This window comes from Chiloscyllium punctatum, chromosome 35, assembly GCF_047496795.1.
Source record: "Chiloscyllium punctatum isolate Juve2018m chromosome 35, sChiPun1.3, whole genome shotgun sequence".
Classification (NCBI taxonomy): Eukaryota; Metazoa; Chordata; class Chondrichthyes; order Orectolobiformes; family Hemiscylliidae; genus Chiloscyllium; species Chiloscyllium punctatum.
This window is the reverse complement of record NC_092773.1, coordinates 11480518-11508345: the sequence shown is the minus strand read 5'-3', so window position 1 is coordinate 11508345 and position 27828 is coordinate 11480518. Positions and strand designations below refer to the sequence as shown.

Genomic DNA, 27828 nt, shown 5'->3' with positions numbered 1-27828 from the left:
TTAATTCGTTTACCATCAACCTTCCTACTATCGAGTGCAGATGTAACCTATCATTTTCGATAGGCTTCTTCCATCTCGCTGTGATCTCATCTTTGATATTCTTGCTCTTCTCCCTGATTTGACTGTCATTCAAATTCCATGCCCAGGCTTTATTCAATTTGCCTGCTCTTTCTCATTCTCCACGTAATTACCCTGCTGTGTTCCTCTCAATATGCAGCTCCCATTCTTCCTTGTGTCCCTTTCTCCTATTACTGTGAGTCTCCCCTCTACATCTCAATCTCCTCCCTCCATTCCTTAAGACCGTGAATCTTTGACACACACTCATAGAGTCATAGAGATGAACAGCGTGGAACCAGACCCTTCGGTCCAACTTATCCATGCCGATCAGATATCTTCAATTAATCTAATCCCATTTCCCTCTCAACCCTTCCTGTTCAAATATTCATCCAGATGCCTTTTAAATGTTGCAACTGTACCAGCCTCTACCATTTCCCCATGCAGTTCATTCCATACATGCACCACGCTTTGCATAAAACAGTTGCCCCTTAGGTCCCTTTTAAATCTTTCCCCTCTCACCCTAAACCTATGCCCTCTAGTTCTGGACTCCGCCATCCCGTGGGAAAAACCTTGTCTATTTACACTATCCAAGCCCCTCATGATTTTATAAACGTCTATAAGGTCACCCCTCATGGAAGTTCACTGCCCAGCCTTATAAAAGCTCTATGTGGGCCAAAGAGATTCCACCCACGAGATTTGTTCTATTCTCAAAAACCTGCTGCAAAGATCTCATCTTTCAAAAACTGCCAAGGAGAAGACTGTTCCAGTCAGAGAGGATGCTAACTGTTTCATCTTTACCCAAATTCACAGTGTATTCTGAACTGCCAAATGGTAAATATGAGCTAATTTTGCTCCACTGCATTTAGCTTTCAATTTACCTTATGCTTCTTGGTTGTTCTACCTCATAAAAAAAAGGTCACTTTGCATTTCTTCGAACTTAATGGTCATAATCAAAAAAACCACTTAACCCTCTTTCACTCAACCCACTTCCCTCTTCTCGGGACATTAGAGAGAAGAAAATAGATGCTTGGATCAGCACACAGGTCAACTAATGTGACCATATCTTTTGGCCTCTTTCATAACCCTCACAACTGCTGGTAATGCTCAAAGACGTGAAAAGAAATTAATTTTCTTTCATAAATTGAAGAAATTAATCAGGGATTCATTCCTCTGGAGGAGGCAAGAGTCAATGGAAAGATCCAGCAAGAGAAGCTCACAACCAAAATCAAGGCATCAGACAGGGAGAGAGAACATTTGAATAAGAATCAAGACTCCAGAAATGGATTTGCATTGATTGTGTCAATTGTTACCAGTGAAAAAAAAAATGAGTAGAGCACTATCCAATGAACAGAGCTGAGAGTATTAGACCAAGTTAACTCTTTTGTATTCTCTTCATTGTATCACAGAGCAGAATAATTTGCCATTTCTGAAGAAGCAAAATCAATTTAGAATACAAATATTTCAAACAGAATGACGAAATGAAACTTGTGTAACCTTGGACTATTCCTCTCATCGTGATTGAAATGAACCCAATATCACTTTCCTGTGAAACCACATGATATACAAGCAGTCATTATGGCTCACCAGCAAAAAACCTAACAATAAAAAAAACAAAAGAAATTAAGAAGCTGTTAAATTTTCTCCAGGACAAAGTGTATTGTGACACAGAAAAAGCTAAAAGTGAAGTCAGAGACAAACAAAGTATGAACATTCACATTGAAATCCTGATGCAGAATGTGCTAGAGTGAACATATCATCTTGTACTTGGTGAATTAGACTACTTCCCTCACCTCCTTGTACTTGAAGACTTGCTCTGCCGCAAATTCAGGGAGCATGTGAATTGAAAGCATGGCATCAGAGGTGTTATGGATTGACAGGAGCAACAGGCTATCTCTTTAATCATTAAGTTGAGTTGTTAACAAAACAGCAACAATGGAGAAGGAACCAAGGTGAATGACAGCCAAGCACAATAAGTCGTAGAGGGATGAAAAACAACGTTTGACAAATATGAGAGATAAAGAAAGGAAAACTAAAAAATATTAAAACCATTTTCCATAGTTTTAATCAGCAGAGCAAAGCCAGTGCTCCAGTTATCATGACCAATTTTGCTGGGCCTTTTGCTGTGCTACTCAAACTCAGGCATATTTTTTGCCACTACCTCTGCTTGCTTCATTGTCAAAACTTGCTTCTTTCTCCAAATGTCATAGAATTCCAAGCCCATTCCCCTCAAAATTCGCACCGCAAAATCTTTCTCATTGTCCCATCATTGTTCCTTTCAATTCTTTAGCTTATACATTACTGTGCACTTCTTTCATGACATAATGGGATTTCAGAAGCGCCAAACGCAGCTCCTGACCCTCCACAGACTGCTCACCTACAAAACATAAATCATAAAGTGATGGAATGTCTTCCACGTGGCTGTAAAAATGGGTGGTTAATTAGGTGCAGAGGGATCTGGATGTTTTAGTTCCTGAGCCACAAAAAGTTCTCATGCAGGCACAAAAAGTAATTAGGAAGGGTAACTGAATGCTATCCTTTATTATGACAGGAACTGAGCATAAAATTAGGATGCTAACCTTCTGTTATGCAGGATATTGGTGAGACCACAAGTCAAATACTTTGTGCAGTTTTGGTCTCCTTCTTTAAGGAAGGATGTAAATGCATTGGAGGCAGTTCAGAGGTTTACCAGATTGGTACTTGGAATGAGCAGGTTGTCTTCTGAGGAAAGGGTTGGCAGACTGGCTGTGCTGCTACGAGAATTCAAAAGATGCAGCGGGCAGTTGATTGATGTAAATTTGACCTTGAATGGTCTTAACAAAATGAACAGAGAAGGGATGCTTCCTCTTGTGGTAACTTTGAACCAGGGATCACTGTTCAACAATTAGAAAATCACCTTTTTGGACAGAGATGAAGTTTTTTTCAATTTTCTCTCAGTGGATTTTTGAAATTCTGAGTCTCAGAAGCCAGTGGAGGCAATATCATTGAATGTGTTTTGGTGGACAGATTCGTAGTTGGCAAGGGAATCGAAATTTTTTCGGGTTAGATGGAAATTAAGAATTTGGAACACAGCCAGATCAGCAATGATCTTGTTGAATGATAGAGCATGCTCAAGGGGCCAATTTGGAAAATTCTTCTCCAAGTTCCTGTGTTCATTCTTATCATGTCTCACTGTTCACATTAATCTCATGAGTCCATACTTGGTACCAATTTCCTCATCATGAAGTGCTTTGTATCATCTTCATACCCATGAGGGGCACTGCCTGAAGGAAGGCTAGTCAATACTATATCAAGAGCCCAGAATCTACTGAGATACCAAGGCAATATCCAACTGGTGAAGCATTACTAAAGATGCCATCTTTAAGAGAACCTGTTGTCTGCTTACTCAGGTAGATTTTAAAGGTCCTGTGGTGCTTATTGAGAAACAGCAGGAAGATTTTTTTCGTTGTGCCCAGAATCCTTCAACCATCACCATCAAAAACAAATTTGGTTATACATCTAGGAAGTGATCGCAACATGACAGCATTTTAATGTAATTCACTCTAGTAAGGCTTTGAGCTGTTTCACAAGATCTATCTGAACATCAGTTTGTGTTTTTTCATGAACAATGTATACTACAATCCACCACAGTTACATATCTCAATCTTGAGGTTGCAGTGGTGTTAATAAACCCTTGATCATCTATATTCTGAATTATAAAATAACTTGATCATTCAAGGCATTTTCGGAGTGGAAGACACAGATTATTACTCTACATAAGAAAAATACAGTGCATTGACTTTGAAACATTTTCATGCAATGTTAATAAAAATCTGTCAAATTCTCTGGTCATCTAAAGCAATTTATTCCAAAAATTGTCCTTTCATTTTAGACCTCGCTTAAATCAAAACTGTCTTTTTACCTAAGAGATCAGGGGATGAAATGAAATAGCAAGTATTCTTACATTTCTTACAGTTCCCAAGGGACTTACCATTCTAAACAAATTACAGCGAACAGGAAAATGGGATCTATTCCTCACTATCTGGCAAAAACTTGTTTAATTTACAGGCAACATTGTAGAGCAGTTCTTGTGGACTGGCACAATCTTCCTTGTAAACATCAGCATTCAACTTAATTCAGTCTTTGTTCACTGGTTCAGACAGTGCTGTTAATTGGAAATGATGATGGCTGTCTATTGGTGAAAATCGATTACTCGTTACTTCACCAAAGCAGATGGACTTTCAGTCAATGGAATCGCCCAGCATAACATGTGGCTTGTCATAGACGAGTACAGGCTGCCAGAGGAGTCGGGAGAATTTACAACTGTTAGGCCTAAGGATTTTGGTCTGTGCTGTATTTGATCTAAGATAGAAAGATGCCTTACCTCAGATGTGCCTATATTTGATTTCTGTTAAATAAGTAAGGGGAAGTGGCTTTATAGTGGTAATGTCATTGCTGTTGTAATCACGAACCCCGGGCTCACACTCTGGGGACATGGGATGAATCCTATCCAGACTGGCAAACTGTGAAATCAGAATTCACCAGAAGTCAAAAATAAAAAGCTAGCCTAATGGTGACCAAATAACTTGCTCAATGTAACAGTCAATTTAATTCACTAATCACCTCTAAGGATGGTAATCTATCATTCTTACCTGGTCCACTCTCTCTGTGACTCCAGGCACTCAGCAACATATTTGACTCTGAACAATTAAGGATGGGCAATAAATGTTGGCCTTGCCAGCAATGCCCATAACCCACAATTGAAGAATAAAAGTCTTATTTCTCTTAAATGCCATGCTGTTGCATATTCTATGAAGTGAATGTGACATGAATAATTCAGGGACAATGTGTTATTCTTCTGTCTGGCTGTTTGGTTGTGTCTAAGGAGCAGAGAGTTTGTTACATGAAGTCATTTAGTGAGCCAAGTACCCCCTTTCATCATAAAGGATAAAAACCCTTTCCCATCAGAGTAGGGAAAAAAAATCTCCCTTATCATTAACTCTCAAATCACTATTCAATGGCAGGAGGCTGACATTTATCACTGTCTACTGGGTACCCTCCGGCAGGAAAATATAAGACAGTAATAAATCACTAAATACCTGTGTACCATATAAAGTCACCACAATCTGTTGCATGCTCCAAGCAGTAATGCAAATGCACAGGGGCTGTGGAAGATGGGGAAAGAGCTTGGAGAAAATGTTTTGTGCATTATTGCCTTGGAACACCCTGAATACTGTGTTTGCATAAACATACAGCATCTGCTGATGGATAACTGAACTGTTTAATACCACGTATTAATCAATTTTAATGTGGTTTAAATGACATTTCAAGGTTTAATTTTCTCCAGCACGCCAGATAATGTGTTCATGAAACAATTCCTTTGTGCACTGTTTTAACCCATTCATTTTAATCAGCTGTTGACTCATTTATTTTAACAGCCATTTACCCTTTTATTTTAAACCTTGTGATTAACCCATTTGCTTGTAGAGGCTAATGGTTATGCTAATCTCGTGCACAAAGGCAGTTTATGTGAATTTTACAGCATTAATAAAAGGATATTAGATCCCACTGATAATATGAGTTGTAGCATCAGCAGAAGTAAAAATTCAGCAGCAGGTTGCCTCAGATCATAGAAATCTAACCAGCACTTGGTTTAAGAAAACCAGAAAAATAATGTAAGAGCCTCATCATCCTTACTTTAAGAACTGAATTGAAATGTATTGCAAGAGGACTGGGGTGTGTTGAAGTCAAGACTAACTATCCATCATTGTAAACAAGACATTATAAACAAAGGTTCTGCATTGTCTCAGAAACTTGCTACAATTCAAAGGACATAATGCATTTGACTTGTCGATCCTGAGACATCATTTCAGCCACTGTTAAGTGCTGAGAGAGTTAAATAACTGAAAAATGTAATAGATATAACAGCTGAGAGTTGGATAATGCTGCACTGAGCAGACATTCATCAGTCAATTTCTCTGAAGGAGAACACATGTCCAAACAAACACATAATCTATGAGAACATTCTTATTATCACAAACCATGTATGTCCAGTGATTTGCATTTTGACAGCATACTCATCTGGTTCAACTAACAAAGCTGATTAAATTCAGCAACAGTGTCACTGGCTTTAAGTTGTGGCAAATAGTTGCAAGGGAAGGGAATGCTGAAATAACACAGCAGGGTTCAATATATTGACAGCTAGTTGTTAGCCCAACGAAGAGCACCGTCTCCATAGAATTCATTGAACCTAGAGTAGAAGCATCTGAAGTGGGAGAAGACTTTCAATATTTGTGGAGAGTAAGAATGATTTTTTTTTAAAGTGGTAGCTTTGAAGCACCCTCCAAAAGAATACAGCCCTATAACAAATTAAATGTTCTAATGAGCAGAGTGACCATTTCTTCACAATCTGTTGATAGCCTAAACAAATCAGACTAAAATCTTCTGAAAAGAGGTCACTGGACTTGAAACATTACTTACAATATTTTATTTTCAGATCAGACACTCAGTTCAGTTGTACGAATATAACTGCATCAGGTTACCACTCATTCGAGAACATAATTATTTTTCTAAATGCAAAGATTAAAAAAAACCATGACCAGATTCGAACTATAGTGCTTTATGCAAGATTTTATGTTCACAAATATACAAATGAGTTTGAGAAGAAACATCAAACGCAACTGCACCTTCTACAATTGTGCTAATGTCCACCCAAAGTACAAACTTTACCATGATCAAGCTTGATCAAAACATCAGGATTAGCTGCAAGACAGTAACCACAATAATGAGATATAATCGTAAAAATGGGAATTTAAATAAAAAGTGAACAGAATCTGGCAATTGCCTCAGGGTTATTGCTTCTGACTGAGGCAATAAAATGTTTGATTTCAGTGTTTGAGATGTGCCTACTTGTCCATGTTTGCCCTGGTTTCTACGATTCAAGAAGACAATTTGTCCTGCTAATGACTTTTTTAAGAAGTATATCCCTCAATGTTAGTGAGGCATGTCAGTGATAAAAGGGAGAGGTGTATTTTTTATTTTTCTCTTCCATCTGTAAGCAGAGTTTTATTTTGCCCATTTGAAGTAGGATCTGGTGTTTGTTCATACCAAACTAAATGCAATTTTTAAATGGTCCACAACAAAATCTCATGAGGATTAAAACAAAAGGAGCTTTATTCGAGCACTCAAACTCAGACAATAATTTTCTCAACAAACAGACACACACAAGTGTACAAAGAAGAAAGAGAAAAAGGGTTGGTTTCAAGTCCTACCTGCTCCAGAGTTATGTCAAAACATGTCTGAACAGGCTGATTGAAAATATCTGCAAGAAAGAAGATGAAATAAATAAAACAAGAAGAACAATTACAAATAGTTCATTTAAAAAAAAGAGATATGGATAATAATTTACACAAATCAGAGTCCAATAAGTCTATGTCGAGTGACAGTTCTTGCAGTTGGTTAATCTCACAGATGTTGGAGCACAGGGGCAGGTAATTGAAAGTGCAGCAATATGATGGTTGTACACTAGAGATTCAGTTCCCCTCAAGCTACTCTCCATGCGTCAATGGTACCCTGTTGTGTTTTTAGAAATCACAGATGTAAGGCTATTGTTGGCACTTCCTGGGATTCTTGATGCTGGTGCTATTTCTAAAGCTCAGCCATGTCCCAGAGAAATGAGCTGCCCTTCACACAACAAGTAATCAGAGGGGAATGTAAAATGTTGCTTCGGGGGGGCATGTAAGTGGTGCAGCCTGTACCTAACTACAGCAACATATTTGTGTTCTAAATTAGCGAGTTTTGAGAAGATTTGTAGCTCAGGTTGAGGTTTTGGATATAGGTTTGCTCGCTGAACTGGAAGGTTAATTTCCAGATGTTTTGTTACCCTATTAGGTAACATCTTTAGTGGGCCTCAGGCTTTCTATTTATATGTTTAAGTTTCTTTGGGTTGGTGAAGTCATTACCTGTGGTGATGTTATTTCCTGTGGTGAAGTCACTTCCTGTTCCTTTTCTCAGGGGGTGTTAGATAGGGTCTAACTTGATGTGTTTGTTGACAGAGTTCCAGTTGGAATGCCATGCTTCTAGGAATTCTCATGCATGTCTTTGTTTCGCATGTCCTAGGATGGATGTGTTGTCCCAGTCAAAGTGTTGTCCTTCCTTATCCGTCTGTGAGGATATGTGTGAGAGAGGGTCATGTCTTTTTGTGGCGAGTTGATATTCATATATCCTGGTGGCTAGTTTTCTGCCTGTTTGTCCAATGTAGTGTTTGTTACAGTCCTTGCACGATATTTTGTAAATGACATTAGTTTTGCTCACTGTCTGCAATGCATGCAATTCTGGTCACCTTTCTATCAGAAAGATGTTGTGAAACTTGAAAGGATTCAGAAAAGATTTACGCGGATGTTGGCAGGGTTGAAGGATTTGAGCTACAGGGAGAGGCTGGAGAGGCTGGGGCTGTTTCCCTGGAGCGTTGAAGGCTGAGGGTGACCATATAGAGGTTTACAAAATTATGAGGGGCATGGATAGGATAAATAGGCAAAATCTTTTCCCTGGGGTCGGGGACTCCAGAACTAGAGGGCAAAGGTTTAAGGTGAGAGGGGAAAGATATAAAAGAGACCTAAGGGGCAACTTTTCCGCGCAGAGGGTGGTACAGGTATGGAATGAGCTGCTAGAGGAAGGGGTGGGGGCTGGTACAATTGCAACTTTTAAGAGGCATTTGGAGGGTATATGAATAGGAAGGATTTGGAGGGATATGGGCCGGGTGCTGGCAGGTGGGATTAGTTTGGGTTGGGATATCTGGTCGGCATGGACGGGTTGGACCGAAAGGTCTGTTTCCATGCTGTACATCTCTATGACTCTATGACTCTATGCGAATGAAACTTTTTACAGAAGTAAAGATTTCTCTTCATACCTTGTTGGAGTGACAGGGAATATATGAGTGCTGATTCAAAGAAGGTACAATAAGGAGGGATGGCCAAAAGATTTAGTTACAAATTATTTCATTTCCTCCAGCCAATGTGCAAAACACCTTAAATGAAGCAGAAAGCTTTCATAAACAGTTTTGTGTGAGAATCCATTCAAAGCAACAAGCGTCCCAATTTTTTTCTTTTTCATGCTTTTGAATTAAAAACTAACTCTGACCAATTATATTCTGAGAAAAATATGTTTCTCCCCAGTGTGCTTTGCATCACTTATCAAGTTACTACAACAATTAATGGAACGAATTTTTGGAATTTCTCCACAACCAAAAAATCCATTGCAAATTGCTAAAAGAAATGTATTAACAAAGAAAGCAGTCAATTTGAGCAAATCGGGTTCCAATCAATGCAATAATAAATAGAGCTGTGAACTGAACAATACTTTGGGGAGATGCACAAACTGGTCAATGAGATTTACTGCAAGTCCCTAAGTACCAAATGTTTGTAAAGGTTTCATAGGGGGATTTGCAGATAAACTATTCATGAGAACTAAAATGAAAGAGAAATGAGTAGCGATCACAGGGAGAGTAACAATGAGGTGAGTTCATTAGGTTTACTGGAGTATTTGTGAGTTTAGTGGCTCATTGCGCCATTTAAACAGTAGATTAAACCCAATAATTCAATTGTTGAAGTCATGCAGCTGCTGTAAAAGGGCATCAAGCAGGAAATTAGTGAAGTATTTCACCAGTTGAAGCCAAGTAAATGTCCAGTGATATAGAAATCCGTTGAACATACTGAAGACATTATGCCTAAAAGAAATGACATGGAGAGGCCAGTGTTGGACTGGGGTGTACAAAGTTAAAAATCACACATCACAAGGTTATAGTCCAACAGGTTTAAATGGAAGCACTAGCTTTCTGAGCGCTGCTCCTTCATTAGGTGGAACAACCACTTGATGAAGAAGGAGCACTCCGAAAGCACTTCCAATTAAACCTGTTGGACTGTAACCTGGTGTTGTGTGATTTTTAACTTTGCCTAAAACAAAGGCTTGCACGTTGCATAACTTCAGGATGCCCCAAAGTGCTTCACAAAAATAGTTTGTTTTTGTGTGAGGTGTCACTGTTGTCATATAGAATTTGTGGCAGTGATTTTATATATACTGCACAGCAGCCTCTGATATTTACCACAGATAATCTATTTTAGAGCTCTTGATTGAGATTATAACAATCAGCAAAGTCACTGGGTAAGAGGACTGCTGGTTTTCTTTGAATAATGCTCTGGATCTTTTGCATCCATCTGAGAGAGTTGATGGGATCTCGGCTTGACAAATTATCTGAAAAACAGCTCCTCTGACAGTGCAGCATTCTCTAAATACAGCACTGGATTATGAGCCTCAACTTCTGTGGCTACGTTTCTGCAGAAGGATTTCTACCTACGATTCCTTCTATTTCAAAGCGAGTGCTTTTAACATAACCTTTCACCCAAAATATGGAACCTCACACAATGCATCACCATTTGTACTGTGCCATTTTAGATTTGAAGCCATATAATCAGGAGAGAGAGAGCAACATGAAAAGAGCACTAAAACATTTGGCGCAATCAGGTAAAATTGAGTGTTCTTGTAGAATACGTGCAGGATAGGAACCAATCAAATGAACTGTGTTCCAAATTCAACTTAGAAAACACAATCCAATTCCATTCTTGAGGTGGGATTCAAGATGTTAAATACCTACAAGAGTAAATAGCAGATGATAAGGTTTACCAAGAACATGGGGAAAATTAAAGAGTACAGAAGATACCAACAAAAGGAAGGGTGAACAATTAATAAGAAATAAGGATGCAATAAAAGGTCAGCAGCCAGTGGATATGTTATGACTAGAAATGGAAGAGGATTTCAGACTGCAGTGGGAGTTTTATCGGCTGCCTGGTAGCAACTGTGAATGAGCAGAATGCATAAACACAGAAATTCAGTTGGGATGTAGCAATGGCAGAGCGGTTTTACAAGCTATTTTAGTCTGCATAATGATAGGCTCCCTCAGACCAATCTGATTATCTGATGGTTACTGGGAAAGATTCTTGTGAATCTTCTCTGAACATATTGAGGCAATTACCACAATGCAATCGTGACTGTGACTCATGGAGCGCTCCAGTTGCACTTCAACCCTGTACAAGGACAGAATAGTGTCCTTTGATTTATCATAGAATACCAACAATGTGGAAACAGGCCTTTTGGCCCAACAAGTCCACACCGACCCTCCAAAAAGTAGATCCATTCCCCTACCTTATCACTCTACATTTACCCTGACTAATGCACCTAACCTACACAGCCCTGAATATAAGGGACAATTTAGCACAGCCAATTCACCTAGCCTGCATTTATTTGGATTGTGGGAGAAAGCCAGAGCACCCAGAGGAAACCCATGCAGACACGGGGAGAATGTGCAAACTCCACACAGACAGTTGCCCAAAGCTGGAATCGAACTCGGGTCCTTGGCACTATAAGGCAGCAGTACTAACCACTGAGTCACTGTGCCATCCTCTTATACTGAATTTTGACAGTAAAGCAGCTCAAAACTCGTGCTATTTGCTTGTCGCTAATACAATGCATGCTCTTACTCATAATCTTGACAGCCCTCAGCTTCAGGGGAAAAAGAAACTATTGAAAATATGGACAAACTCTGGAGAATATATTTCCTGTTACCTTTCCATAACATTCCCAATACAATGGCCAACAGCTCTCTTGATAGCCCTGAAAATATTGGACCCAATGGGTAGGTATGAAAACGCTTCCTTGCACTGATCCTTTGTTCTGTCTTTAGGAATTCCAATATTGTTTCTGTTAATAAGATGGCGTCTCCAATATTAGCTCCAGTTTGAATCTCATTTGTCTTGTATAAGTTTTTTCTGGAAGCATTGCAAGTAGGATTGTTATCAGTTTGTTTATTATATATTTAATTAGCAAAGACATTTGCGAACATTCTTGCACATTGTAAAAATTACACAGTTCTTTGCCCAGGAGATAGTATATGTTTTGTGCTAATCTCCTTTTTGTCTGCCTTAATTAATTTGCAAGGACCACAACCAAAAATCCAGACTGAGCAGATTTTAAACGTCACTTCCAACTCTTTGAAAAGCAAATCTAGTTGAAGGTGACTGTGTTGACTCTCATTTTATTTGTTGCCAAGTATTCTGATAAGCAGATACCAAGCTTGCACTGAGCATCAGGTAACACTGAAAATTCTTTGTTCTTCCTCTGCTTATACATTTAATTATGATTCTTCTGCATCTGACATACAAGAAAAGGAATCAGCCAATAAGCAATGTAGAGAAGTAATCACAGCAGCTGTCATTTCTCCCTATCAATCCATGCCAGGCCATCGTACTAACGCTTTAACAAAACTGTTCACATTGATGAAATAAATTATAAAAGATCAAAGAAAGTTGATTTTAGTTTGAGTTATACCACATCTATCCAGCTATTGCCCAAATGCACTGTGGCTTCTCATCTCCTTTTGTGACATTGGTTAATTTTCTGTTGTTTCCAGGCCAATGTTGTCAAGTGAAACAGGTGATTTGTGTGCAGCACAGTCCATTTGTGGACAAGATCAGAATGAAATGGTCACAAATGAAAGATGGTCACGATTAAATCCAATGCGGAATTAGGAAGAACCAGTTTACACAGGGAATGTTGCATTATGGAAGTCACTCTCAGAGGAAAAATGAGGCAAAATGCCCAGCTGCTTTCAATGGCAGCTAGAGAGGTGCTTGGGGGAGAAAGGAATGTGATACTACTTTAATAGAGTTCAGTGAAGATGGGTGAAAATGGCTTATGTGGACATAAACATCAGCTGAGCCATAAGCTGTTTCTGTGCTGTAAATATTTAAAATATAACAAGAGTGACTACACTCCAAAAGGTAGTCATGAGCTAAGAAGCACTAATACTTCATGGGAAGTGTGTGTGGTGCAAAATGAATAGAATTTCTTTCTTTTCAGCCAGCTTGATTTGGTTTTCAGAGATTTTACTCGCCAAGAGGCTGCTGTGTGTTGGGACTCCACCAGGAATAGTCTAGCTGTTTAGCTGTCTTTTCTTTTCTCCTTGTAAGGAAATGAATCAAAGTTTGACTGAGTTGCAAATCAGTCTTCTGGGTCCAGGGATTGGCATGTTAGAGGAAACTGGCCTTGACAGCTGATTTTCAGCAAGCGGATATCCAATTTAAGCAAGATTTCTTTGGGTCCCAATGTGGACAGTGGAAGCCTGGAGATGTTTACATGGAGGGCTTCAACTTATTTTGCAGGAAATAAATATCAGAAAGAGAGCGTAGGTTAATTGGAAGAAAAAGATAGATGTCAGTAAATGCAAATAAACCTTGAGAACAGAAAGGGACAACAGGAGAAAATGTAGATAATGACGTGAAAAAAATCAGAATGCTTACATTTTTGAAGTGAAAATGTTTTAGATGTAATTTGCGAGAGAATGGGATGACAATACCAAATTATCTGTTGTGTACAATGACTGAATTGCCAGCTGTCCCAACAATGGAAACTGACAGAACAAATCTCAATAGCACATTGCTTTTTTCTTCATCTCAACCCACTTACATATTTTGTTGTCAGAATTCAGAAAATCACTGGGAACAGTGAGAGATTTTCAGTGGTACAACTCATGTACATTTTCCTCCTCTCTTCCTCTGGCAGAATGTAAATCATTGCAAGTTTGTCTATCCCAGCTACCTGAAGATTCCCTTCATATCTAAATGACAAGAGTGAACTGACATTAATGTTCTGGAAATTATTCTCTGAAAAATGTAGAAACTTTCCTCTGAACTACATCACACCAAGGAGAAAGTGAGGACTGAAGATGCTGGAGGTTAGAGTAAAAAAATGTGGTGCTGGAAAAGCACAGCCGGTCAGACAGCATCCGAGCATCAGTCAACATTCCTGATGAAGAGCTTATGCTCGAAACGTTGACTCTCCTGCTCCTCAGATGCTGCCTGACCGGCTGTGCTTTTCCAGCACCACACTACATCACACCAATCTAAAGTAACACCACGAACGCCGATATCCCATCACTAAATCACCCTTCACTTACACATGCATTGTACATGACATAGTGCGTTGTATATATCTTAGGAAGGATATATTGGCTCTGGTGCGGGTCCAGAGGAGGTTCACGAGAATGATCCCAGGAATGAAATGCTTAACATTTAAGGAACATTTGAGAACTCTGGGACTGTACTCAATGGAGTTTAGAATCACAAGGGGGACCTGATTGAAACATACAGAATATTGAACGCTCAGGACAGAGTGGACATCAGGCAAATGTTTCCAATGAAGGAAGAGATAAGGACCTGAGGGCATAGCCTTAGAGTAAAGAGAAGACCCTTTATAACAGAGATAAGGAGAAGCTTCTTTAGCCAGACAGTTGTGAATCTGTGGAATTCATTGTCACAGAAGACCGTGGAGGCCAGGTCATTGAGTATATTTAAAATAGAGATAAATAAGTTCTTGATTGCCAAGGGGATCAAAGGTTACCGGGAGAAAGTGGGAAAATGTGGTTGAAAAACCTATCAGCCATGATTGAATGATGGACCAGACTCGATGGGCCAAATGGCCTAATTTCTGTTCCTATCTCTTATGGTCTTATGGACACTGACCCAGCTAGCTCAGAGCCAGGCCTTGGATTGAGCAGAACCCCTGATACCGTCAGCTAAGACTCCTTGATTGGACCAGTTTAACAGCTCCAATCAGGGAACTCATGTATTAGGTGGTCAACAAGGCTGACCTCCTTCCAATCACCATGCAAACATTCCATTTTAATGCACATCACTGACGCTAGTATTTTCAGAGCCAAAAAGCCTGCTGATGCCAGAGGTGGATGAAGTATTTCTCAAGATGAAAATGAGAAGTAAACATTTCCAGGATTTGCAATGTTTCCAATGGGTTTTCCACCCAACTTCAGGCTGGATAGTCTGAGAAAAGGAGTAGGAGACAAAATTTCCAGCATGGTGGGGATTATATTAGAGATGGGTTGGCAGATGGTGGGGAGGGTGAAGATTTTGATGCTTACAAGAGTTAGGGTCAAAAGTTGTCTGGTGGACTGACAAAATAAAGGATTGAAGACATGGTTTGGTAGAAGTCCAAGATTAGGATAGGGAGCAACAATCATTGAGGTGAAAGTTAGAGATTATTATGAGGAGAGGAATTGTAGGCACACAGCCTTCTTAGAACATTTTGATTCCTGATCTTCCTACTACTAGATCTGATGCCTGGTCAAACTTGATTAGAACTGGAAATGGGTGGAATGGGCTTGGGCTGGGGCAGGATTAAAAATATAATCATGTTTCCTTCCCATCTGATCCAGGTCTTTGGCATTAGAACCACCCCAATGAATGTGCTTCTGGCCATGTTGAAACGTCAAGTCAGCTCTCATTACGAGAGCGCCAGCAAGGCATACTTAATTATACAGCGAAACCACATTTGGTAAGGAGCTGCAAAAAGAATATCTAACAAGGTGTCTTGAAGAAAGTACTTTAAACTGAAAATGAAGATGGAGATGAGGTTTAACCCTGAATGGCCATCTGTCTCTCAATAATCCTCAAACATCACCAGTAACACTCAAGAATAACTGTTGAAATTCGATGGTTCCAGTCAGAGAATTTTTTGCTCCATTACTTCAAAGTTGTCATCTCTTCTTATTTGTTTCCAAGTCCAATTTTTGCATCCACACACTCAAAATGAAGAACTTCATGGAGTCACTGTTGATTTAATTTACACAACAGGCTGTCTTCTGGCCTCATTTTTCACTTGGCTTACTCAAAAGGTACCCCTGCAATGTTTCCCTTGGTTGCCTTTTTTATTTGTAACTTTGCTGTCTGGTAGTAGAGGTCAGCGATGTGACTTTCCTAGAGAGATGTTTCCTACGATCAGAACTGAGTATTATGATTAACTGGAGCAATATTAAGATGACTTCCCATTTTTATAATTGAATGAAAATGTTTTTACATTGAATCAGTAAGTCAACATATTGCTTGGTTGAATGCTCTCCACCAGATCTTTCAAAGCAAAGTTTTCATCTAAACCATGTGTTCACCGTCTGAGGAACACTCCATTTTCACATCCATTAGTACTTTGTTACACATTTCCTGGAGAGTTACAGCAACAGAATGTCTTTCATACAATAATTCCTCTCTCCTAGTTGCAAAGCCACACTCAAAGAAACAAAACCCAAGATAGGGTAAAGCACCTCAGCCCTGATTCATGAACCCACACTTGCTGTGCATATGATTTCTTGCTGCAAATGAAGGCTCAAACTGATATAGCCTTGTGGCGATCTTTCTTTTAGTTCCCCGAATGTAACAGAGTTGATCACCTCCTGTTTCAAGGCGTGTTGAAATTGCTCATTCCATTGATTCATTTTTGTTTAGGTTTCACTGTTTTTTGCTATAAATTTGCAAGTTACCTCTGACCTGTCTGTTCTTCTATCAAAATGCATTCTCAAAGCTTCAATTCTATTTCCGTCTCTCATATTTCTATGCACCCTTCATATTTTGTCCTTTAATTGTCACTCAGAATTCAATGTATTTTGCCTTGTACTTCTGACAATAATGAATTTCATACCTTGTACACGGTCAGATATTTACTTGCTGAATGATTTGCTATTGATTTGTGCTATCATCTTTGATTTCCTTGGCTACTGAATTACTGAACATCTTCACTTGCTCTGTTCCACCTCTCTGCTTCACCTTCTAGCTGGTACTTGTTATGACAAGCAATAAGTAAGGTAGGCAGCATTGAAACACATGAGGGAGAACGGAATACAAGTTGATGTTGATGGGGTCAGGTGAAGAAGGCGATGAACACCAGAATGTATCTTTGTTCAAAATAATCTGCTTCCATATTGTTAATACTTCCTGAATACTTTATGTCCTCTGTGGTGGATAAAGGAATATGATAAAACAAGTTCAAAGGGTCCACATAGTAATACTATGTGGTCACGTAATCAAAGTAACGTTTCCCATATGTCACAAATCAAGTCAAAGAATCTGAGAAGTCAACACAACTTTGCGTGGTGAATTTAAGTGCATTGACTCTCCTAATCCTTCAGTTGGCTCAATGCAACAGGGATGCAGCATTATGCTAGACCTGAATCATGACTGACCTTGAAGTTCCTGCTGTGTTGTCAGATGACACATGTATGCTTCAGCTCAGTTAACATCAGAAAGTCAATACCTTAAGAAGACAAGCCAAGGAGTCAATGTTAGTTCAAAGATGCTACATAATTTATTCCATTATGAATTCAATATTTCTCAGTGAGTTTAAAAGCTTCATTCTCCCTAATCCTCACACAGTAGATTTCTCTTCTTCTGTCTGTCTGTCTCTCTCTCTCTCTCTCTCTCTCTCTGTCAGGCTGAAAGCTATCCCTTGCCAAAGCCCCAGATAATGTGAAGAAGAAGACTTAGATTTACAGAATGTTTTATAACAGAGTTGCATGTTAAAATAATTACTTTGGAGAGCACTGTTGTTCTATAAGCATATACAGCAACTATTTAGGACCAGGAACATCCCACAAGACAAGAATGTAACAAAATTAGCGTGATTCAAAAACAAATACAAGCAAAGTATTGGCACAATTCCAAGCTGATCATGTGATGAAATAAGATTATGATTTGAACAGAAATTCACATGAGGCAACACTCACTTTGCAAGTGTGGGGTTAGTGTTATTTTTCACTTTGGTTACCCATGGATTTGGTTTAGTGGAATGGAGCGTCCATTCATTGTACAACACACTGAAATTAACCAGTGTCATGCTGAAGGCAAGCTTTACCATAGGTGAATAGTCTGTTCAGATTTCTGTGGAAAGAGAGAAGGTGTAAAAAGCCCCCTATGTTATGATACACAGTTTTTGTCACCCTTGCTGTGGGGTCTCAAGCCTCGGGGCAAGCAAATTCACAGTATTTCACCACAAGGAGCAAGTGCAGCATGTGATGGTGATTATTTTTCAACCTCTTTGGCTGTCTGCCCGAAGACTTGTTTGACACATAACACTGTGATTTCCACAAACGGGAGGGCAACAATGCAGTTCCTAATCCAGATTATACAAAATGGGGAGAGAACTACATGTTGTTGGCACCAATGTAATTCACACTGGCAGTCCAAACAACCATGTGTCCCCCACCCAACATTGTTGTGATATGTGAAGCTATGGACAGTGATGGCAGATGCTCCCTCTCTCCCCATCTGCCACTTGTGCATATTAGAAGAATTTGCAGATTGATATTCAAGCTGTTTAGTTGTGCAATGAAAGCATCTTGCTTTGCCATCAAACTCTGGGGTGGGACTGGAACCTGAAACTTTTGGTTCAGAGACAGGGACACTACCCAGTGCACTGCAAGAGCTTCTAGAATGGTTGTAACAAATAGCAGTATTGCCAGGAATGAACTAATAATGTAATGCAGTCACTATCACAATATATAACCCACTTAATAACTCAGGGACACTAACCAATCTGATCAACGTCCAGCAGAAATGCGACAGGCCTCATCCGTGCTCCAGGCTGGTTTAGCTGATTTCAGCCAGGGTTGACATTATGGTGCTAAATGCATGTTCAGTTCCCCAGATTGGAAACAGGGAAAAAGAGCCCTTATTCTTTCCCTTATCATGATCTTATGTTCCTCGTTAAATTCAAACCACAATCATTTACAATGCCATTGAATGGAAGAGCAGGCATGAAGGGCCAATTGACCAGATCTTGCCTCTAAATCCTGTGAACCTGCAGTTGGGCTCATTCATTGGTCTGGATGGAGACTGGAGTTGAGAGTGTGGTGCTGGAAAAGCACAGCAGGTCAGGCAGCATCCGAGGAGCAGGAGAATCGGCATTTTGGGCATATGCCCTTCATCAGGAATTGGGACTGGCATCTGGATGGGGACTGGCAACCTATCTCTTGAATTAAAATTTCATTAAACTCTTGTGGGCTAACTGGCATTAAGTTGTTTTATATGTGAATAGTCTTCATTGATAGCTTTGGATGTTTTACAGTTAAAAGTATTATATAAAACACTGTATTCAAAGACCATTTGGTAACCTTGCCTCTTGCTTCTTTGTGAGCAGCTCTCATAACCTAAAATTGATGGTGAAGAAGGTGCTTAGTATGCTTTCCTTTATTGGTCAGAGCACTGAATATAGGACTTGGGATGTCATGTTGTGGCTATACAGGACATTGGTGAGGCCACTTTTGGAATATTGTGTGCAATTCTGATCTCCCTCCTGGAGGAAGGATGTTGTGAAACTTGAAAGGGTTCAAGAAAGATTTGCAAGGATGTTGCTAGGGTTGGAGAGTTTGAGCAATAGAGAAAGGCAGAATCAACTGGGGCTGCTTTCCCTGGAGCATCAGACGCCAAGGGGTCACTTTACAAGGGGTCACTTTATAAAATCATGAGGGGTATGGATAGGGTAAATAGGCAAGGGATGGGAGAGTCATAACTAGAGGGCACAGGTTCAGGGTGAGAGGGGAAAGATTTAGAAGGGACCTAAGGGGCAACTTTTCCACACAGAGGGTGGTACGTGAGGAAGTAGTGGAGGCTGGTAAAATTACAACATGTAAAAGGCATCTGGATGGGTACATGAATAGGAATGGTTTCAAGGGATATGGGCCAAAGGCTGGCAAATGGGACAAGATTAATTTGGGATATTTGATCAGCATGGACGAGTTGGACCAAAGGGTCTGCTTCTATGCTGTACACCTCTAAGACTCCATGACTCTATGACTCAATTTCTGTCATTGAACTGGTCATTCTAAAGCTGGGTATTGTACCTTTGCCATCTTCCCAAAATGGTGCCTCATTGACGAAAGATACTTTATACCTGACATTTATTATGGACCAGGCCAGACCCCCTCTAAATATTTTAAGAAGGTAGCCTACACCCTACCTTTTTCTTATTCTAAAGCAAAATGTGAAGTGAGTATTCCAGGTGTGATGCAATGGGTCAAACCACTCGGATTTCAGCAAAACAGAATTTATTTACACACTGCAATTGAAACACGAACAAAAGAAAACAGAATTTAGAATAATTTAACTATTTGAAAACTCAACCTGTACAGCAACCTAACTAAGCAGCTGTTCCAATTCCTGCAACATCTCATAAATACACTCCTTGGCAAAAGGCAAACTTAAACATGGGTTCTTACAGGCAGGAGGGGACAACTTCCAAAGAGATTTCAGGGAGAAAGCCAGTCGGGGATCATCTGCGGAACCTTTCTCCAATACAAACAGAATCTGACTGTTACAGCTAAACAAAACTAGGGAAAAGTTGAACTGGGAGAACTAGCCACTCCCATGCCATTTTTAAACTTGACTCTGGCCCAGACATTTCAGCACCTCTGCCTTTATGAACTCTCTTGAAAGAAACCAAGGACAAAATAACCTTGTTAAAGTGACAGCATTGTCACACATTAAACTGAGACCCTGGAGAGGTTTAAAAATGATTCCAATTAGACTTACAGTGTAATGGCAAGCAAGGTTCCACAAGAATCAGAAACCAGTTGGATTTTTAAAGACAATTTAGTTCAATGGAGATGCAGGACAGACCCCATGTTTCTCTTCTCTGTTGATACACATATATACCACCCATGTGTGTTGCAATTTGTGCAGTCACATTTTCATCAATAAGTTCAATTATAATTACCAAACAAATCCCCAGACAACAAGCTAGGTGCTGCCAATCTGATTTTGTTTAAAATGGATGTTGGTGTTACTGTAGGTTGCAGGTATCAATTCCTTCTAGATGGCAGTGGCTGTAGAGATTATGCCAGAAAGGGGTCATCAGCATAATCAGGAGAGGCAGGAAAAAAGAACAACGATGGTGCTGAGACCAAAGAGGAATGGGACACTTGACAAGAGAAAAAGGAACAGTTTAGATCAAACTTCCCTAATGCACCATCATTAAGCTCTGCTTAAATGGCAATTGCCATCAGTTTCACTGTATAGCATTTAATATTGTGCAATTATTCAAGTTAATGCACTTTTCCTTTCAACACGAACAACGAGAGCTACAATGGTGTTTGCCTTTTCAATCAACTTGCAGTTGAATGAATCTTTTCATCTAATTTGCATGGAAATATTGTCTCAAAGGTAATGAACCCATCATAAAGAATGCTTTATTCATGTATGCAAAACTTTTGCTCCTCCAGATGTGTACAAACTGATCTAAAACGCTGTAGCCAACCATGTGGTCCCTCTCCTCAATTGTTAGTGCTGGTGTGTGTGTACTGTGTGCACATAGTCTGTGTTCATTCTGCCCAGCTGGTAGCTGCTCATTGATCTCTTCTGCCTGTCAATTACATCCAGGCTGCCTTGCATCAAATACTCAGTAATAGCAAACTGACGGCTACATCAAACCACAGGGGTTTCTGACTTCAGTACAGTGGGAACTAATTATGAATAAACCCCTCTGGGTATACTTTAGTCTTTCCAATAAAGAATGAAAGTCATGATGGCGGGTGTAACATTTCATTTGCTTTTGAAAGTTCAAACGGTAGGTTCATTTAATTTGAAGCATTATTTCAATTTGCCCAACAGAGGGCTTTACCTATTAGAGTTTTTTTCCAGGGTATTACCAACAAAATCAAAACAGGAATCATTGGATGTGCTGCATTTGAGTTTCAAATGGCTTTTGATGAGGTCCCAGTCAATATGTTAATGAACAAAATTAGGGATGTGTTGTGACCTCATGGAAACCTACAAAATTCTAAAAGAGTAATCTAAAACTGGGGATACAGTCTCAAATGAAAGATAAACTATTCTGGACTGAGACGAGGGAGGATTGCTTCACTCAGAGGCGAGTAAACTTTTGTAACCCTCACCTGAGAGGGCGAAAAAGGGTCAATCACTGATTATGTTCAAGACAGAGGACTAATTCCCTCTCTAAGGGCATTGTGTGAATATCTACAGCACATGGAATCACCGTTGTTTAAGCAGTAGCTCAGCACTACCTTTTCAAGGGCAAGTGGGGAAGGACATTAAATCCTGGCCAGCTAGCCAACGATGCTCACGGGCCATTTGATAAAAGTAAATGTTCAGAGGTTCTGTCCTTAAGGTAAATGCTAAACCAACATCTCACCTCCAGCGGAGATAAAAGACATCTCACACCCTTGCAAATAGCAGCTGGTGAGTTAACCCTGTGTCTTGCCCAATGTTTATCGCATAAGCAGTATGAATAAAACAGATTATCTGGCCGTTATCAGAACACTGCGTGTGGGAGTTTACTGTGTAAATTGGCTGCTGCCTTTCCTGCATTATAATAATGACCACAAATGACAAGTATTCTATTTGCTGTAAAGTTCTTTGGATTGTCCTGAGATGATGTAAGGCACAACATAAAATCGAGGCTTAATTTTTACATGCTGCCACAAGGGCCTTGAAGCTGTCTCCATGGTTTGGAAGAGCCAGTTCCAAACATTTCACAACATTAGTCTTATGAGGCACGAAATGTTTGGCAGCAGCACAGGTCTTCATTAGCACTTGCAACATAAAAGCATCACTATTTCACTGTGTCTTTTGTACATTCCAGACCAGTCAACAATGACAGGAATACTTTTTCATTCATACACATTGCTGGCTAAACTGGTATTTATCCCCCTCCCAAATTGCACAGAGTGCAATTCAGAGTGAACAACATTGCTGTGGATCTGCAGTCACCTCTTGGCCATGCCAGGTTAAGATTGCAAATTTCAATCCCTGAAGGACATTGGTGAACCAAATGGGTTTAAACAACAATTGCCAGTGGTTAAATGGCTACCTTTAGGCGAGTGTTTAATTCCAGATTTTTACTGAATTACAATTTTGTTGCCTGCCATGACGGGATATAAACCCATGCCCCAAGAACATTGGCTTAAGATTCTGGATTACCAGCTCCGTGGCACCACAAACTCCCTGCAGGTTGTGTTCTGAGGTGAATCCTCACCAAGGCACATGGCAGAAGAAAATCTAAACTGTAGATCTGCTGCCACCATCCTTTTTCCTGGTAGGAATCTACAGACCCTCATTGGTTGGAAGTTGAAGAGGAAAACCGACTGGTAATTAAAGACTTATTGTATGATAGCAATGAGATACGATTATATTGACATGAGTTGAAGGTGCCAGTATTGGACTGGGGTGTACAAAGTTAAAAATCACACAACACCAGTTTATAGTCCAACAGGTTTATTTGGAAGCACTCGCTTTCGGAGTGCTGCTCCTTCACCAGGTGGTTGTGGAGTAACCTATTGGACGATAACGTGGTATTGTGTGATTTTTAATTTTATATTGACATGACAGACATTATGACTAAGATAGCGAGGGAAACCTCCACGTTCAGTTTTCAAGCTTTGAAATTCAAAGTTGTTGCCCCCACCTGATTCCATGTGGCATCATTATACTGATCATGCTTAATATACCACGCAGTGTTAAGAATCTTACAAACCAAACTTTATACAACAGAGTGACCAGCCTGCATCTCTCGAGATAGGTAAGGCTGAAAGGTAATGTATAGGGACATCTCCATCCCCCGTCACAAAGGACTCAAAGCCCTCCGCTTCTTCCTTTCCTGCCGACCCAACCAGTACCCTTCCACTGACACCCTCCTTCGACTGACTGAACTAGTCCTCACTCTGAACAACTTCTCTTTCCAATCTTCCCACTTCCTCCAAACCAAAGGAGTGGTCATGGGCACCCACATAGGCCCCAGCTATGCCTGCCTCTTCGTCGGATATGTGGAACAGTCCATCTTCCGCAGCTACACTGGCACCACCCCCACCTTTTCCTCCGTTACCTCGATGACTGTATCAGCGCTACCTTGTGCTCCCATGAGGAGGTTGAACAGTTCATCCACTTTACTAACACTTTCCACCCCGACCTCAAATTTACCTGGACTGTCTCAGACTCCTCCCTCCCCTTCCTTGACCTCTCCATTTCTATCTTGGGCGACTGACTCAACACAGACATTTACTATAAACCGACCGACTCCCACAGCTACCTAGATTACACCTCCTCCCACCCTGCTCCCTGTAAAAACGCCATCCCATATTCCCAATTCCTTCGCCTCCGCCGCATCTGCTCCCAGGAGGACCAATTCCAATACCGAACAACCCAGATGGCCTCCATCAAAAACCGAAATTTCCCCTCAGACGTGGTTGACGATGCTCTCCACCACATCTCCTCCACTTCCCGCTCCTCTGCTCTTGAACCCTGGCCCTCCATTCGCCAGCAGGACAGAACCCCAGTGGTCCTCACCTACCACCACATCAACCTCCAGATAGATCATCCGTCGTCATTTCCGCCATCTCTAAACAGACCCCACCACCAAGGATATATTTTCCTCCCCTCCCCTATCAGCGTTCCAAAAAGACCACTCCCTCCGTGACTCCCTCGTCAGGTCCACACCCCCCACCAACCCAACATCCACTGCCGGCACCTTCCCCTGCAACCGCAAGAAATGCAAAACTTGCGCCCATGCCTCCCCCCCTCACTTCCCTCCAAGGCGTCAAGGGATCCTTCCATATCCATCACAAATTCACCTGCACCTCCACACACATCATTTACTGCATCCGCTGTGGCCTCCTCTACATTGGGGAGTCAGGCCGCCTACTTGTGGAACGTTTCAGAGAACACCTCTGGGACACCCACACCAACCAACCCAACCGCCCCGTGGCTGAATACTTTAAGTCTCCCTCTCACTCCACCAAGGACATGCAGGTCCTTGGCCTCCTCCATCGCCAGACCATGGCAACACAACACCTGGAGGAAGAGCACCTCATCTTCCGCCTAGGAACCCTCCAACCACAAGGGATGAATGCAGATTTCTCCAACTTCCTCATTTTGCTTCCCCCCCACCTTACTTCAGTCCCAACCCTCGGACTCAGCACCGCCTTCTTGACCTGCAATCTTCTTCCCGACCTCTCCGCCCACACCCCCTCTCTGGCCCATCACCCTCACCTTAACCTCCTTTCACCTATCGCATTCCCAACGCCCCTCCCCTAAGTCCCTCCTCCCTACCTTTTATCTTAGCTTGCTTGGCACACCTTCCTCATTCCTGAAGAAGGGTTATGCCCGAAGCGTCAATTCTCCTGCTCCTTGGATGCTGCCTGACCTGCTGCGCTTTTCCAGCAACACATTTTTTCAGCTCTGATCTCCAGCATCTGCAGTCCTCACTTTGTCCAAGAAGAAAGGCAAGCCTTCAAAGATGGCTGCTGGAAAAATGTCAGGTGATGATTCTGATATATCACCTTAGTCCCAACAACAATTTGGAAATGTCAGGTTTGGAGGTGATGAATGGTTTGTGATTGTTCGAATGATAACTGCAGAAGGAGATCATCAAGTAAACGTGAAGTGTCAGACAGGCACCAGTGCTACTGCAACATTATAGAGTTGATAGACCTGTGGAAAGTGGCTCAATATGTTGAGGTGAAAATGAAATATTCAAAGGGGAATTTGAGGCTGCACTTTGTTACAAAATGGGGCAGGGAGTTGACCTGATCAGGCGTGGGGTGGGGAAGTCATGGAAGGTTTTGCATGAAGGTAATTGTGAGGTTCTGGTGCTTCCCTCTCCACAGATGCTGTCAGACCTGCTGAGTTTCTCCAGTATTTTCTGTATTTGTTTCAGATTTCCAGCAACTGCAGTATTTTGCGTTTAAAGCTTGGGTTGTTGGGGCAGTCTGGATCAGGATGGGAAGATTGGGGAAGGGGGAAGGTGTTAGATGAAAATTGGTTTAAAAAACAAGTCAATGTAGGCTCGCTAAGCCTTTCCCACTTCTGGCTCCAGGTCACAGGTATCAATTCTGGCCAACTTCCCAATGTTATATGATGTACATGCTGCTCATTTTCAGCTGGATTCTTTCCTTGTAAGCTCTCCCCCTGTGCTGAGAAACTACATTCCTGAAAACTGCCACCTCCTGTCCATTCTGGAATAAAGGGTAACTACCACGCACACATTGAAACATCAATGGATCAATGGGATTTTTTTAAAATGCTAGACTTCATGTCTGCAACTAAACCAATGAATTAAATCATTGTTGCCAGAGATTGATGACTACGAAAATAAATGTAAGCTAAATCTTGCAAAAGTGTAGCTATGTGTGTTGGTATTGATTAGCTGTCAGCAATTCCCGTAGTTCTGATGTGTCACCTACACTGAAGTATTGAATCCAGTTCCACAAGATGAAAAGTTCAAATTAGTAACATGTTTTTGCGTCATGTGTATTTTACCCCATTCTTCCTTCACTTCAATTGTATTTCTCATTCTGTTTTCTGTTTAAAAGAATCAAAAACTTATAACAACACTTCATGTCACTCAAAATATCCAAAACACTTTGCGTGCAATATACTTTTTCTATAAAACAGTGATTATCACCAAATACGGCAATCGCTTCACAAAGCAAAGTCTCACTGACTGCAATCAAGATTAATGCATCTTCTCTTATCTTCACCTGGTCCATCCCTGATTCTTCCCTTCCTTTTTTTATAAATATATTTATTAGCAAAACAAAACTTTTTTTGACTTGACAAAAATACAAAGTTATGGAAAATATGACAAAGGAGAAAGTGAGGACTGCAGATGCTGGAGATCAGAGCTGAAAAATATGTTGCTGGAAAAGCGCAGCAGGTCAGGCAGCATCCAAGGAGCAGGAGAATCGATGTTTCGGGCATAAGCCTGAAGAAGGGCTTATGCCCGAAACGTCGATTCTCCTGCTCCTTGGATGCTGCCTGACCTGCTGCGCTTTTCCAGCAACACATTTTTCAAAATATGACAAATACCAGTGTAATTTTAAAAAACACAAATTACAATACAACTACTGTCTACTAACTACTTACCTACTCTCTAAAACAAAACAGAACCAAACACTGTGCAAAACAACACCAATAAGTAAGTGATTAAAAAAAAGAATACACAAGAACACAAAATAAACAAAACAACAATGTTCAGAGCAGAGGTCCCAAGCAAAAAAACAGGAGCATTGTATATATACTCGTAATAACTCAGGCATCCCCCTTCCAGGGCCCAGGGCTCAGCAAACCTAACCATCCTAGTTAAACGAATGCCCAAGTTAAGATAGTAGACAAATCTTTGTCCAAATAACTCAAAAAGGGCTGCCATGTTTTCTAAAAAAAGATCTGTGTTGTGCACCATATTTGTGAAAAACTCCAAGGGAATGCACTCCATAATTAATTTCCGCCATCCCAGCAAGCTCAGAAGGTTCTCAGACACCCAATTTATCTGAATATTCTTCCATGTACAGACAGTAAGAATATTGAATATTTTTTTTCCCATACCCGTCTAAAGTTGATAAATTCGGTAGACCTAGAAGGAGACAGTACTGAATTAGTGGTGCTGGAAGAGCACAGCAGTTCAGGAGCATCCAACGAGCAGCGAAATCGACGTTTCAGGCAAAAGCCCTTCATCAGGAATAAAGGCAGTGAGCCTGAAGCATGGAGAGATAAGCTAGAGGAGGGTGGGGGTGGGGAGAGAGTAGCATAGAGTACAATGGGTGTGTGGGGGAGGAGATGAAGGTGATAGGTCAAGGAGGAGAGGGTGGAGTGGATAGGTGGAAAAGAAGATAGGTAGGTTCGACAAGTCCGGACAAGTCAAGGAGAGTGTGCTGAGCTGGAAGTTTGAAACTAGGATGAGGTGGGGGAAGGGGAAATGAGGAAGCTGTTGAAGTCCACATTGATGCCCTGGGGTTGAAGTGTTCCAAGGCGGAAGATGAGGCGTTCTTCCTCCAGACGTCTGGTGGTGAGGGAGCGGCAGTGAAGGAGGCCCAGGACCTCCATGTCCTCGGCAGAGTGGGAGGGGGAGTTGAAATGTTGGGCCACGGGGCGGTTTGGTTGATTGGTGCGGGTGTCTCGG

The 27828-nt window shown here is 40.9% G+C and overlaps 1 long non-coding RNA gene across 1 annotated transcript in view; it reads right to left on the bottom strand.

Annotated features, from left to right (window-relative positions):
- Nucleotides 1-17116: 17116 nt before the first annotated feature.
- Nucleotides 17117-27828, bottom strand: part of LOC140459833 (uncharacterized) — a 217699-nt gene continuing 206987 nt past the window's right edge. Inside the window, exon 4 of the long non-coding RNA XR_011953879.1 lies at nt 17117-17178. This is a non-coding gene — a long non-coding RNA (uncharacterized lncRNA). The remainder of the gene's footprint in view (nt 17179-27828) is intronic.